The sequence below is a fragment of the Pinus tabuliformis genome, chromosome 6, assembly GCF_031772625.1.
Source record: "Pinus tabuliformis cultivar Carrire ecotype Pingquan chromosome 6, CPIR1, whole genome shotgun sequence".
Taxonomy (NCBI): Eukaryota; Viridiplantae; Streptophyta; class Pinopsida; order Pinales; family Pinaceae; genus Pinus; species Pinus tabuliformis.
In genome coordinates, this window is record NC_142292.1 from 2,011,245,715 (window position 1) to 2,011,261,677 (window position 15,963).

Below are 15,963 nucleotides of genomic sequence, written 5' to 3' on the forward strand. Positions count from 1 at the left end.
ATACATAAAAGCAACTAAGTTAAGCTTAGTTGTACATGCAATAACTAAAGCTAAGTGTGTTTTATCTTATGTTAATGTGTACATGTGCCACATGCAAGCAATAAGTTAACTTGAGCTAATCTAGGTGCATGTACACCAACACAGCTAGTCTAAGTGCATGTATACCAACACAGCTAGTCTAAGTGCATGTACACCAACATGTTGCCATTTCACATTCTGTTTCTCAGCTTGTTCAATTATATATTGGGGTGCCACCCGTACATCCACTTTCCACCATAGCCCTATTGTTGTGATATATTTCTATGGAGACCCGGACTTCGGTGGTGGTATTGATATTTGTGATTACCAGCGTGATTTCAGTTGTGGGTTTGTCAACAATGGATCTAGGATGCTCGCTTCTCAGAGCCCTTGATTTCGATGGAAATGTTGACTTCGACAATACCCATCTCGCTGAAACTGATTTTGGGAATCGACATAGAACTCATCCCAGAGCCATATGAGACATTGCAACACTGGTCAAGTCGATTTACAGATATGGTTCCTCGTCCGATCTCACAATTGCTGCCAGAGGCCATGTTCATGCTTATTCCCTCGACGGACAAGCTCAAGCAGAAAATGGAATTGTCATAGCAATGGATTCCCTCAAAGGGGTCATAGATGTGAACCATCGTTCGCTATATGTCGATGTCAATGGAGGTGACTTTTGGATCGACGTGTTGCATGCAACGCTCAAGGAAGGTTTGGCTGCAAAGTCATGGACAGACTACCTATATCTCACAGTCGGTGGAACGCTCTCCAATGCAGGAATCAGTGGCCAAGCTTTTCGCCATGGCCCCCAGATCAACAATGTCTATCAGCTTGAAGTCGTCACAGGTAAACTTCTCAAACAAACCCAATAGGATCCTTTACTTGATAAATTTATACTCCCTTTTCTTCTTTTAGTTTCTATTAAAGTCGAATATACTATGCAGGGAAAGGGGATGTATTGAATTGCTCTAAAGACCAGAATACAGAGCTATTTCATGCAGTTCTTGGTGGGCTAGGTCAAATCGGCATTATCACCAAGGCTCGGATTGCTCTTGAGCCCGCGCCACAAAGGGTGTGTGTGATATTATTATCGACCCTTCAGAGATTTGTATGTTCATGGATGTTTTTTGCAAGTAATTTCGAAATAATCAGAGTTTATGCATAATATTGATCGTACAGGTGAAATGGATCAGAGTTCTGTACTCAGACTTTAAAGCTTTTACCAGCGATCAGGAATTTTGAATATCATTCGATTATGTTAACGGATTTGTAGCTGTAAACAAGGACGTACTACTCAACCATTGGATGTCGTCTTTCTTCTCGCCTTAGAATCCAGTCAAAGTGAAAAATCTGAACACAGAGGGCCGTCTCTTGTACTGCCTGGAAATGACCATGAACTACATGAACAACGACACTGTTGACCAGGTATGATAAAGACTATTTTTTATGTAGTTTCAGGGAACATTTTGTAGGATTGATGTGACATCATTAGATAATTGCTAAAGGTTAGATTCACATCGTTCCCATTGTAACATAGTTATTTAAAAAAAAATTGTCTTCCCCCTCAAAATACGAAGATTTTTTTTTTTTAATATAGTTTCAGGGAACATTTTGTAGGATCGATGTGACCCTCATTAGATAATTGCAAGAGGTCAGATGGGCATAGTTCCCGTTTCACATTTGTAAGGTATTTTCTTAAATTTTTGTCTTCCCACCTATTTTAACAGAAGCATTTATTTGTTTGGTTGGTAATTTTGTAAGCTAGTTAAATTCTGTACCTTTCTGTTTTCTGCATAATTACAAAAAGACAGTAATGTAGCTTGAGAGACTGTATTTTTAACTTTTATTATTTGGTGATTATTTTTCTTGTTGAAGTCACTAGTGTTTATGTATGTATATAATTAATTTTATGTAAGTATTTATATATTTATTTTGCTCAGTAAGAATTGAACATATAAAAAGCATTTTTTCTTAAAAAAATAATTCATATTAATAATAATTAAATCATATATATATTTCATAGTGTTACTTTATTATTCTAAAGTTGTTTCCCATATATCAAAATTGTAAAAGAAATATTTAAAATAATTTTGTAAAAACTTTCTCTAATAAATTAAAATAAAGTATATGAAATTTTTCCAAATTATAATATGATGACCGTATAGATGTATTAGAATAAAGGATAAGAGTTATAATATGATGATATCATAGATGTTTTAGAATAAAATATGATATGATAGATAGATAGATAGATAGATAAGGTCATATTATATATATGTGGGGAAAAAGAGTTTTAGATTTTTTAGGTTTTTCCTTAAAGTTTTTGAAATTAACTATTTTTAATGACTATCAAGTTAGAGTTGATACCATGTGAGTTAGAAGTTTTGGTGACATTCCCCATAGATTAAAATAAAGTATATGAAGTTTTTCCAAACTATAATATAATGGCATCATAGATGTATTAGAATAAAGTATGATTGATAGATAGATAGATAGACAGATAGACAGATAGATTGATAGATAAGGTCATATTATATATATGTGGGGAGAAAGAGTTTTAGATTTTTTAGGTTTTTCCCTAAAGTTTTTGAAATTAATCATTCTTAATGACTATCAAGTTAGAGTTGATACCATGTGAGTTGGAAGTTTTGGTGACATTCCCCATACTTCCTCTTTATATATGTATTAGAATAAATTATAAGAGTTATAATATGATGACATCATAGCTGTATTAGAATAAAGTATGATAGATAGATAGATAGCTAGATAGATAGATAGATAGATAGATAGATAAGGTCATATTATATATAAGTGGGGAGAAAGAGTTTTAGATTTTTTAGGCTTTTCCCTAAAGGTTTTGAAATTAACCATTCTTAATGACTATCAAGTTAGAGTTGATACCATGTGAGTTAGAAGTTTTGGTTACATTCCCCATACTTTCTCTTTATTTGGTTCCTAGCCAATAACATTGAAATTTAGTGAAAAGGGAACTCTCCATACCATTTCAAGTTACCCTCATTATGTCCTTAGTTACCCAATGTGATAACAACCAGAGTCTTGCCTATCTAATAAAATTCCATAGCTTGAAACATATTTGTGCCTAGAGACCTAAGAAATGTAGAGTCTAAGACCCAATTTTTAAATTAAACTCGGATTTACCATTTGGACATCTAGAGATGCCTATATCTCACTAAATCGATTAGTCCATGAACTGTATGTTGGATGTGTATTGGTATGTTTTGATTGAACCATTGTTAGGCCTACAAAGTTGCTCTTTTAACACCTATACCAAAAAGCAAAGTATAAAATTCCTTAGGGTTGTGGATTTGGCCTTCCGTTTTTTCATTCCACCAATTGGAATGAAGGGTCTTAGTCATTTCTTTTTCTGTGATCCATATTGGGCAATTTTGAAGCAACCGAAAAAGAGTGTTGTCCCACTCTAACTCATGAATGCCCCACACTTCAAGAAGCAAATACCAAAGGACCACACACATAATGAGAAACAAACATCCAACACAAAATCCTAAGCAAGGTGGTAGGAGAGGAAACTTAGTGGTCCTTTGTAGCTCAAATAACAATAACGTGTTTGTACCTAGAAAGATAGGGAACCGTATAAATATTGCAATCCTATAAAATTCAAAGAATTCTTCCATTATTGAAAGAGGAGATGCCAAGAACATAGATAGAACATAAAATGCTAGAGAATCTAAGTCAATCTACATGACAAAGAAAATAGTAAAAAGTGCAGAGATAAGGATAGAAGCTACAAGTTACACACAGCCAACGAAAGCAATGAGAAAGGCCTACTACCGTATTCGTCATCTTCCACTTGTGTGGTTGCTTTAAAAGTGTTAAGACCATTCGCATTAGGAATGTCAGTGGCATCATTACAACATGATCCCTTTACATCTCTCATACTCTAGACCAAAAAAAACCCTCATATTGCATTAAATAAGCATCAACCTCTAATGAACTACAATAACAACCAAGGTATATTGTCAAAATTTGTTGAGAGAAGGTACTAGGTGAGATTCCAAGAAGGAGGATATAGTATAAGATCTATGTAATGGCCAATACTTTTCACTCAAATCATTTTTGCTCTATCCAACTAAAAAGAAAAAACAATAATAATCAAAACATTAAAAGATTAGTTAGTTTGTTTTAATATTTTATTTTATGACAAAAATATTTAAGAAAGATTTTGGTATAACTTTAAAGTTTTGGTGATTTAGTAAATTATAAATGAAATAAAATAAAATAAAATTATTTATATCATAAATATTATGAAATTGAAATTTATGAGAATATGTTTTTTTATCTATATATTCATATCATATATAAGATAGATACTTCCATTCAATAACATTATAATGAGTGGAATCTCAATAACTTTACAAAATTTGTGAAAATTCATTTCTATTTTAATAATATTGATTTTTTTTAAATTAATAAAGAATTAATTAATTTACATTTTTAATTAGAGAGATTAGAAAAATTTTCATTAATTTCAATGATTTGATAAATTATAACTTCATTAATATTATAAATATTTTAAAATCTAATAATATTTTAAAACTGAAAATTAACATAAATATAAAAATATTGAAACTTAACATTAGTATAAAAACACTTAATAAAGTGTTTTTGTTTTTCATTTTTAAATGGAGTGGTCTACCGAGGCAAAGGAATTGCTCGGACCGCTAAAAGTGGCCGGAATCCGGGTAAAAAAATTTCAAAAAATATTATAGAAGCAGTGTTTGAATTGTGTTTTTGATGGTGGAAATAGATTCGGCACCATCAAAAACGTCTAGAACACCTAAAATTTTGAAGTTTAACAACTATAACTTGGATTTTAAAAAATCTTCGCCGGATTTTCTCTAAATATAACTGAAATTTCCATAACTTTCTGGGCAACTCCTCCGCTTAGTTAGACTACGACCTTTTAAATATTATTTTAAAAAATATAAAAATCAAACTTTGAATTAAATGGAGTTGCAGCTCACAGGTGTGTACAGCACCTGGTGACTACACTCAAACAAAGAGGAGACTCTCTCTCTCGTTCACTCTACATTACATCAAATGAATATTACAATATTAAATACATGACTGAAAATTAGGTAGTTGTGAACAACCTCCTAAACTCTAGGAACAAATCCTAAACTAAGGAGATGCATTACAACCATATAACCATTTCTCCATTATTTTTAACTCCCCCCCTTAATGGAGAAAGGGTTATTCTGCACTCCTAACATCCCTCTAAATAACTCAAACTTTACTCGCCCTAGAGGCTTAGTAAAAATATCAGCTAAATTATCACAAGTGTTACAATAATCCACACATATTTCTTTAGACTGTATCTTTTCTCGAACAAAGTGAAACTGAGTGTCAATATGTTTAGTATTTTTATGGAAAACTGGATTGTATGCAAGCTTTATTGTGCTCTGGTTGTCAGTTTTGATGCTGGTTGCTTCTTTCTGTCCTTCACCTGCATCGCTAAGCAATCTCCTCAACCAGATGGCTTCGCATGTAGCTACACACAATGCCTGGTACTCAGCTTCACATGATGATAATGCTACAGTACTTTGCTTTTTGCTACTCCACGAAATAACCCCGGATCCAATACTAAATGCGTAACCTGTGATTGATCTACGATCATCCAGGTCACCTGCCCAATCAGAATCTGAATAACCTGCTAAAGTAACATCAGAAATGTCAGTGTATAAAATACCATAATTACAAGTACCACTAAGGTACCTCAACACACATTTTGCTGCAATCCAGTGACTTTCAAGTGGTTTGGACATAAACTGGCTCAGCACACTAACAGAATATGCCAGATCAGGTCTAGTTGTCATGAGATATATCAAACTTCCCACTAGTTGTCTATACAAAGTGGCATCCACCTATTTTGTGCCATCGTCACTGCTTAACTTGAGATTCTGCTGCAATGGTGTTGCTGCTGTTTTGCACTGTTCCATTCTGAATCTTTCCAACAGGGTTCTAGCATACTTTCCTTGAGTTAGAAAAGTTTGACCAGAATCTTTCCATACCTCCAAACCTAGGCAATAATGAAGATCTCCAAGGTCTTTCATTTCAAATACCTGTGACATTTGCTGCTTGATTTCTTTGATCAAATTATTTGCATTTCTTGTTATGATCATGTCATCCACATATAAAGAAATCAAAATGATTTGCCTCTGTTTATTTATCTTGGTATACAGGTTTGGATCGTTGAGGCTCCTATGAAAACCATGTTGTATAAAAAATGAATCAATTTTCTCATACCATGACCTGGGTGCTTGTTTCAGACCATAAAGTGCCTTATGCAATTTACACACTAAATGCTCCTGCCCATTTTTCACAAACCCAGGAGGCTGTACTAAATAAATTTCTTCCTTTAATTCTCCATTCAGAAATGCAGACTTAACATCTAGATGGTGTAGCTTCCATTTATGTTTTGTTGCTAAAGAAATTAGCATTCTAATTGTATTTAGTTTAGCTACAGGGGCAAAGGTGTCATCGAAATCTATTCCTTCTTGCTGTGAGTAACCCTTTGCTACCAGTCTAGCTTTGAATTTTTCTACACTCCCATCTGCATTTATCTTAGGTTTATACAGCCACTTACATCCTATGGGGGTTTTTCCTTCAGGCAACTCAACTAAATCCCAAGTATGGTTTCTATATATTGATTCAATTTCCTCATGCATTGCAACCCTCCATTCATCTGATTTACTTGCTTCTTCATAGTTTGAAGGTTCTACAATGTTTAAAATTTTGGACATTAAAGCATAGCCTTTCAATCTTGCAGGTAGTCTAGTCTTCCTACCTGATCTTCTAGGTAGAGGACTTACCTCAAGTCTATCTGTTTCAACACTTTCCGGGCCTGCATCATCACTTATTACACTATCTGCTGCTACTTCTTCCTGTTTCTGCTCCTGCTCCTGCTCTTCATCTTCGTCACTGTTCATTTCTATCAGCAATGGAATGTGGCTATCACTGTTAGAGTCTTCCTTTCCATCTTCAGCCTGTTCATGAAAAATAACATCTCTGCTTGCAAAAACTTTATGAGTCACAGGATTATATAACTTGTATGCCTTATACTCTGTGCCATATCCAACAAATATACATTTCAAGGCTTTGGGGTCTAACTTCTTTCTATCTGCTTTCGGTATATGAGCATAAGCTTTTGATCCAAATATTCTTAAATGACTAACTGCTGGCTTGAGTCCAAACAATGCTTCAAAGGGGGTTTTGAAGCCTAGACATTTAGTAGGACTCCTATTCTTTAAATAAACAGCAGTATTAATGGCTTCTGCCCAAAGACCATTTGATAGTCCCTTACCTTGAAGCATACTTCTGGCGCACTCCACAAGGGTTCTGTTCTTCCGTTCTGCTACTCCATTCTGCTGTGGAGTGTGTGGCACTGTGAATTGCTGCATAATCCCATGCTGCTTGCAGAAGTTCATGAACTCTCCTAACCTGTATTCTCCCCCTTGGTCCGAGCGGAGAATCTTTATCCTCTTTCCTGTTTGGTTCTCTATCATAGATTTGAACTCTTTAAAGTACCAAAAGGCTTGACTCTTTTTACTTAAAAAATACACCCATGAAAACCTAGTGCAATCATCTGTAAATAGCAGAAAATAATATGCACCTCCTAAGGACCTAGTTTGCATAGGTCCACAAATATCTGTATGCACTAGTTCTAGGATGTCTCTTTCCTTTCTGTTGACATGCAAAGGGAACTCTTCTCTATGCATCTTCCCTAATGCACATCCATCACATTCCAGCTTGGCATTATGAAAAACACGGAGTCCATCGACCATACCTTTCTTCTGAAGTAAGATGAGGTCTTGCAAATTGAGATGTCCAAATCTCTGATGCCAGATATTTTCGACTGTTGATCCAGCTGCAACCATTGCTTGTCGTGGCATACTCTTTGCATCCAATCTGTACAAATTCCCCATGCGCACTCCTGTTGCAACTGTTTCCATCTGGCTATCCTTAATGACACAACCATTCTTAAAGAATTGCACCTGCATGTCCTGGTCTGTAATCATTGAGACAGAGATCAAGTTTTTCTTAATTCCTGGAACATATAATACATTTTTAAGATGTTTAATGTCGCCACTAGGTAGCTTCACAGGAATATCTCCATATCCTTTGATCTCATACCCACTGTCATCTCCTAGATAAATTTTTGATCCACATGCAGATTCTTCAAGAAATTCAAAACAGTCCTTCTTACCGGTCATATGTGAGGATGCGCTAGAGTCGACATACCATATGTCGTCCTCATCTCCCTTTGATGCTGAAAGAGCACAATCGACTGTGAATAGTCGAAGATCATGGCTGTGGTCCTCCTCTTCTCTAGTAAAACAGCCCTGGTGTTTCCTCTGTTTGCTTCTTCTTTCATCCGCCTGCCTCTTATAGCATTCTTTAATCTGATGACCAGGTTTCCCACAATAAAAACATCTCTTAACATAATTATCAGTCATACCTCTGAATGATCTCTTTTGAAAAGAGTTGGCTCCTTTCTGCTGCTGCTACTGCAGTTGCTGGTGTTGGTGCTGGTGCTAGTGCTGCTTTCCTCTGTACTGTCGCCTTTTCACCATCAGAGCAAGGTCATTGCTCTGAGTTTTCAGATTCTGTCGTCGCTCCTCCTCCTGGAGCAGAATCGCTGTCAGCTCATCAAATGAAGGGGCTTTCTCCCTCGCTGACAGTCCTGTGATGAACGTCTGGTATTCATCAGTCATTCTGTTCAATGTGAGTGTGACTAGATCTGAGTCGGACACCTTTTCTCCAATAGCTCCCAGTTTGTCACTCAGATCCTTGACTCTGGCCATGAATCCAACAACGGACTCATTCTCGTCCATCTTCAATGCAAACAGTTTTCCCTTGAGTGCCAGAACACGATTTGTATTCTGAGTCTCGTACAAGTTCTTGATCGTTGTCCATATATCAGCGACCGACTTAGAATCTCTGATATGTGGGATAATATTGTCCTTAATGGACATCTTCAGTATAAATTTTGCTTTCGTTTCTCTTTTATCCCAATCTTGTTCTTGGGTCGCTGTTCCAGATCTCTGCTCATTTCCCTCAACGATCGACCATGCATTTACGCTCTCCAGCAAAGTTTGCATTTTGAATTTCCAGTTGGAGAAATTCGATCCATCGAGTTTTCCAGACTCGTGGAGATATGATTCTATACTGTTATTCATTTCTATCCAACTAAACACTTCAATCAGCCACCACCGGGCAATTCCGATCTGCTGCCGAACAGATCAGGAACTTCACTGTGCCACCACCGGGCAAGTTCGATCTGCTGACATCGAACAGATCAAGGACTTCACTGTGCCACCACCAGGCAAGTCTGATCTGCTACCACCGAACAGATCAGGGACTTCACTGTGCCACCACCGGGCAAAACCGATCTGCTACCACCGAACAGATCAACAAACAAGCTCCAACACGCCACCACCGGGCAAAGGCGATCTGCTTCCACCGAACAGATCGAGGAGCTGCACTGCGCCACCACCGGGCAAAAAACCGATCTGCTTCCACCGAGCAGATCACAGAGCTCTGATTCGCCACCACCAGGCAGGTCCGATCTGCTACCTCCGAGCGGATCAAGGAACCTCAATTCGCCACCACCGGGCAAATCAAATCTGCTTCCACCGAGCAGAAATCTCCACGTGCCACCACCGGGCAACTCCGATCTGCAACGAAAAATTGCAGATTTTCAGAGAGAAAGAGGTTGGCTCTTTGGCGCTCTGAACAGCCACGAATCCGCGCCAATTGTAGAAAAGAAAAATTTATGAAGTGCACCGAAATTGGCGCGATTAACAGCCACGGATCCGCGCCAATTCAGTCATGATTTCGATGGCACGCTTATCAGCCTCAAACCCGCGCCAATGGGCGCGTCTGTTCTCTAAAAAATCGCGCCAATCCGCTTCTGCTTTTAAAGGCGCGCAACAAGTCCGAGCCAACCCTTTCTTGCACTCAGAGATGATCAGTCATCTGAGATCCGTCTTCACTCCAGGTGTTACTGCAGTTCCACCTGATCACACAGATACATTTACATGCTCTCCTACCACTACAGATATGTAACTAATGATACATCCCTAAAAAAAAATTTGAGGCTATCTCTACCCTAAGCTCTGATACCAAGATAAAAATCAAACTTTGAATTAAATGAAGGAGTTGCAGCTCACAGGTGTGTACAACACCTGGAGACTGCACTCAAACAAAGAGGAGACTCTCTCTCTCGTTCACTCTACATTACATCAAATGAATATTACAATATTAAATACATGACTGAAAATTAGGTAGTTGTGAACAACCTCCTAAACTCTAGGAACAAATCCTAAACTAAGGAGATGCGTTACAACCATATAACCATTTCTCCATTATTTTTAACTAAAAATTAGTGACTTCAAAATATTCTAATATTAATCTTATTCCTAATTTTATTATAAAATTTGTGAATATTTTATTTTTTAATTTTAATATTACTTATTTTCATTTTTAAATTAATTATATGAAAATATATTGTTAATTTTGCTATCTATCTATCTATTTATCTATATATATATATATATATATATATATAGAAACACGAAGAGAGAAAAGAAAACACCGAAGGCCAATTTACGCGAGTATGATCCGTGTTTAAAGTATTTCTCTAACATAAAAGCCAAGTTTCAAATTTTCTCAGATTTTCTCGAAATTGAAGATCTAAATTTTATTTTGCCTAGTTTTACTAGATTTGCTTCGAAATTTCGGACAGTAAAGTTTACATTTCTTAAATAATCAAGCTCTACGGTTATTCCTCATATAAATTAGCAATTATATGTTGACTTGTGAGATTTGGTGGAATATATGTTGCAGGATGTAGTGTTCCTGTTAGCTTCCCTGCACTTGATCCCAGGATCCGTTTTTACTTCGAATATCTCCTACCTAGACTTTCTTGATCGTGTCCACCCATCGGAGCTGAAACTCCTTTCCAAGGTCCTGTGGGATTGCAAGAGACAATTATTGATTCCACACCTACAAACTCTTACCTATGCAACAATAGAAGTTTTCTTTCATCTCATCAATGTCTATGGCCAAACCACGGATGACGTCATGCACCCTCAAAAGGATCACACCCCATCGGTGCATGTGAGCATGGGTTTGACCAAACACTCATTAGCTAAAACCTTCAAATAAATTCTTCCAATATCCAATGGATCTTTGTGCCCATGCTCATCTTGCAGTTTCTTTGTTGCAAGCATACTTTCTCCCAGCCACAACGGAAGAAAGGCCTCGACCCTAACCATTTTGTCCTCTCGGAAGGTAGTGGTTAAATAGAGAAAGCACAATTGCGAATTGACGTGATAGTTGGCGAGAGAGTCTACATGTTCTCGGATCTGCATTGCCTATTCCCATTCTCATGCATTGGTGACACCTGCCATTGACCTCCCTATTACTTTAATTGCAAGGGAAATCCCTCCACATTTGGTGCACAAAATCGTTGTCGTTTTCTCGTCGATGTTTGTAGGAACATTTGTAAGAATAATTATTTCAAATTGTAATCATTTGTCGTCACTGTCACCAGCACCGCCTTGGTTCTTCAAGCTTCTAGAGATCACCACCGCCTCACTGCCTGCAGAAACAAAAGGGCAACACCGCCTAAAAATATATTTGTTTAATTGATGTAACCAACATAAAAATCTTTTATAAATAGAAGGATCACAGAGAGGCGAAGATCATCCACTCCCAGTTTTTTATTGTTGGTGTAATTAAGCAGATGTAGTTGTGCTTCTCTATGTTTTTCCTGATCTCCTTCGTATTTTTGTTTCTTTCATATGGTATCAAATCCAATTTGGAGTTCGTTGGAAGTATTTATTCCTTGAGATTGGGTGAGAAGCCATTGCTCTGTCCCTGAAAGCTATTGTTGTGTGAGGATAAACAGAACTGCCATGCAGAGCACTTGTGACCGAAATAGTTGGTGTTGTTGAGGGATTGTTACAAGTGGATTTGGAGCTGTCTGATGATGCATTGAAACTGTAATTGTGGCGGAGTGTGAAAGATTGAGGAATTGAGTGGAGGAGTTCAGTCGAGCTGCAGAGGTGTTTCAAGTAGTTCTGTGGTGTGGCAGACTAGACTAACGAACTTGGACAGTTCTATATGAAATTTGGCGAAGTGGAGCTACAATTTGCATTCTTCCATCCAATGAGGTAAATCTACATTGTGTACACATCTTTCAACAATGTGGATATTTTTTTTTTCAAATCTCTTTTCAAAGTTTGAGAGGCAATATCGTTTGAAGTCACATTGAAGTTCATTTTAAAAAATGATTTATATGTTGTATTAAGGGAGTTAAAAGGGTGTTCTAAAGTATTTTTCATAAAAGGTTTATTAAGAAAGTTAAAAGGGGTGTTTTAAAGTTGTTTTTCAAAAGAGGCTGCCCAAAGTATTTGTAAGGGTACTTTGGAAGGGCATTGGAAAGGAATTGAAAGTATTATAGTGTGAGAGTTTTTTTAAAATTTTATCTGAAGATTTCAATTATTTGTGAGAGATGGCATCCAATACTAATACTACTCAGTCAATTCTTATTTTAACTGAGAAAAGTTATGATTCTTGGTTTATTCAAATGAGAACATTGTTACATTCTCATGATCTTTGGGGATTTGTTACTGATGGGTATCTCGAGCCTGCTAATGAGGCAGCAAAGATGGCTCTTACAAATGTTGAGCGAACATTGTTGAGAGAAAATAGAAAGAAGGACAATAAAGATCTTGGCCTTATTCAACAAGGCTTAGATGACATGATAATTTCAAAGTATCAAATGCAGAATCTTCGAAGAAGGCGTGGGACATCCTTGAATCCTGTTATCAGGGTGTAGCGAAATTAAAGAATGTAAAGTTTCAGAATTTGAGAAGATATTTTGAGAATTTGAAAATGAAAGACAACGAAACTATGGATGCTTTTATGACTCAAGTCATGAGTGTTGTTAATCAATTGCGACAATATGGAGAAGACCTCTGAAACAAGAGGGTGATCAAGAAAGTCCTTCGAAGTTTTCCAAAGAAATTTAGAGCGATTGTTGTATCCATAGAAGAGTTCAAGGACACAAGTCAAATTCAAATTGAAGAGTTGACTGGTTCGTTGATTGCACATGAATCCAGGATGTCAAGGTATGATGATAGCATGTTGGAGAATGCCTTCAAATATCAGCTTCAATTTCATAGAGGAAGAGGCAGAGGAAGATCAAGTAATAGAGGACAAGGTGACAGAGTAGCTAATCAAAGACATCTGCGAGATAATTATGATCATGAAGAGAAATCTCAACAACGTCCTCCTAATTTAAGGGCGAGTTACAATAGAACCTGGCATCGAGGAAATAAAATGTATGATATGTCTAAGGTTCAATGTTATTATTGTAAAAGATATGGCCATTTTTCTACTAAGTGTTTGAAGAGGCAGGCAGATGTTGGTAAGCAATCTGCACACATCTCAGAAGAATTTGAAGACAGTCAGAAGCCAATGTTTATAACTTGTAACGTGACTCAAGAATGTTCGAATGATATTTGTTTTTTACATAGCGGCTGCAGCAATCAAATGACTGGAAACAAAGATTTGTTTTCCAATCTAGAGACCAGTATTCAGTCTGAAGCCAAGTTGGGTAATGATATTAAGGTATGTGTTAAAGGCAAAGGAATGATTGTTTTTTATACTAGAGATGGTGATAGAAGAAGAATTGATGATGTCTATTATGTACCTAGCTTGAAATGCAATATATTGAGCATTGGACAATTGATAGAGAAAAGGTATAGAGTGTTCTTCAAGAATAATGTGTGTACTATCATTGAAAAATACCCAAGTAGGTAGCTAACCACAAGAGTAGAAATGACAAAGAATATGATGTTTCCTCTTATAATGAGAAATGAATTGTCTTTCTCCTTGAATGCTTACAAAACTAATAATTTCAATGAATTGTGGTTATGGCATTTAATATATGGTCATTTATATTTTGGTGGACTAGATTTGTTGCAGAAGAAACAAATGGTGAAAGGGTTACCCAGTATTCAACAACCGACAAGCTCATGTGAAAGTTGTATACTTGCAAAACATCATAGACAAAAATTTGTATCTCGACTTTCGTACAGGGCGAGAGCTCCATTGGAGATTGTTCAGACAGATTTATGTGGACCAATGCAAACACTGATCGAGGTGGCTCCAGAGACACATAGGACAAAGAGGGCTTATGAATGCTCGAAAATAAAATTGATCAGAATGATTTCGACCCAGGACTAGAGCATAGATCTCATTGTCCTAATCACGGAGGTGTGAATGGTTCATCAATCCGAGCTCGTATGAGGGAGAACGAGTCAGTCATCATTTTGGTCAAAGTTGGACTGTGATCCAGGTTTAGGTGTCCTACAATTTGACCGACCCCGAGGCATGAAACCTAGCTCCCGAAATCCGTCGAAATTGTGGCCTCATTAATTTGCCAAATATCTCTTATTTTCAAAAAATTTGAAAATATCCCATATTATATATATATATATATATATATATATATATATATATATATATATATATATATATATATATATATATATAGCCACCACCCCCAAAACCCATTGCATAACAAAAATTTAATTAAAAAAAGGCTGACGGGCCATGACCCCCGTCGGCCTAACCATAACTGCAACCTTACACAAAAAAAAAAACAATATATATTTTGTTATGTCTGAAGCCCTCCCACTGTCGCAAATATATAACAACATATGTTATTAATGGGGTGGGCATCGGCCTCCTCTGGTGGACCCGACCCACACCCCTAAACCCTTACACTATCGTATATATATCATTCGGGAGCTGCGGGGGGTTGAAACCACCTAGCCCACATGGCCGGCCCCCAAGTGGGCAGCCCCTTAAAGGATGGTACCATCGTAAAGAACGCCCCCCCATAAATGATGGGACCACCATGAATCACGCAGCCCACAAAACAATATTAATCCGACCAGTGCGGGAGTTATGGGGTGGGTCGCCCAATGCGGACCCGACCCCTATTTCAAACTCATTTCATTTAAACAGCCAAACTATAACGTGCAAAAAATAGGAGGGGTGGGGTTTGACCATGCGACCCCTCCTTAACTAATTCCTAACTTTGCCATTGCACCAAACGAATTCATTGGTCAATCCACCCAGCAACCTTATACTTAAACCCGTCATTTTCCCTGTGCACCCAAGCATGGACGAACCAGGAATGGGCATGAAAAACGAGGTGGATTTTTTTTGTGCAGGTGGAACCATGACTGAGCGAAATTTCGACGAGGGTGGAATTTTTGCAGTGTCCAAATTAGACAAATTCTATGTCGATCTTACACTTCTCAGTGACACGAACCCGATGGCGCAATCAGTTTCCTGACCTGAGCAGCTGATTTTCAGAGGACCCGAAGGAGGGAATCTTTGAGGAATCTAGGGGAATCTAAAAGATTCCTTGAGCCCCAGATTCTCAATTTCTCAGAATTCAGAAATTTGATAGTCGATTTTGCACTATTCGATGCCACAAATATGATGGTGCATTTAGATTTCTCATTCTCTCATTCGATTCTTCAGCCACTTTTCTAAGTGGAATGCAGGTGTCAACATTCATGTGCGAGCAACCATTTCCATGCAATTGATGCCGTGAGATTGATGGTCTGAACAACTTCAGAAGTTTGACATCCGCTTCTTCAATTGGCCCCTGGTTGTGAGGTATATGCAGTGTGTTCATGTACTTCTTTTTCTATGCATTGTGCTGCATAGATCCCTATTTGATGTTTGATGTGGGATCTTATTTTCATACTTGTTTCATGATTCCTGCTTGATGTGATGCAGAATCATATGTGTGATGTACTTGTTGTCATGATTAATGATGTTATGTTTTGAGATCCCTTTGTTGTA

The 15,963-nt window shown here is 37.2% G+C and overlaps 2 pseudogenes; both read left to right on the forward strand.

Moving 5' to 3' along the window:
• The first annotated feature begins 263 nt into the window (after window positions 1-263).
• On the forward strand, window positions 264-11,235 carry LOC149267327 (cytokinin dehydrogenase 1-like; annotated as a pseudogene).
• Window positions 11,236-13,197: 1,962 nt separating this feature from the next.
• LOC149267328 (cytokinin dehydrogenase 5-like) overlaps window positions 13,198-15,963 on the forward strand; it is a 125,675-nt pseudogene continuing 122,909 nt past the window's right edge.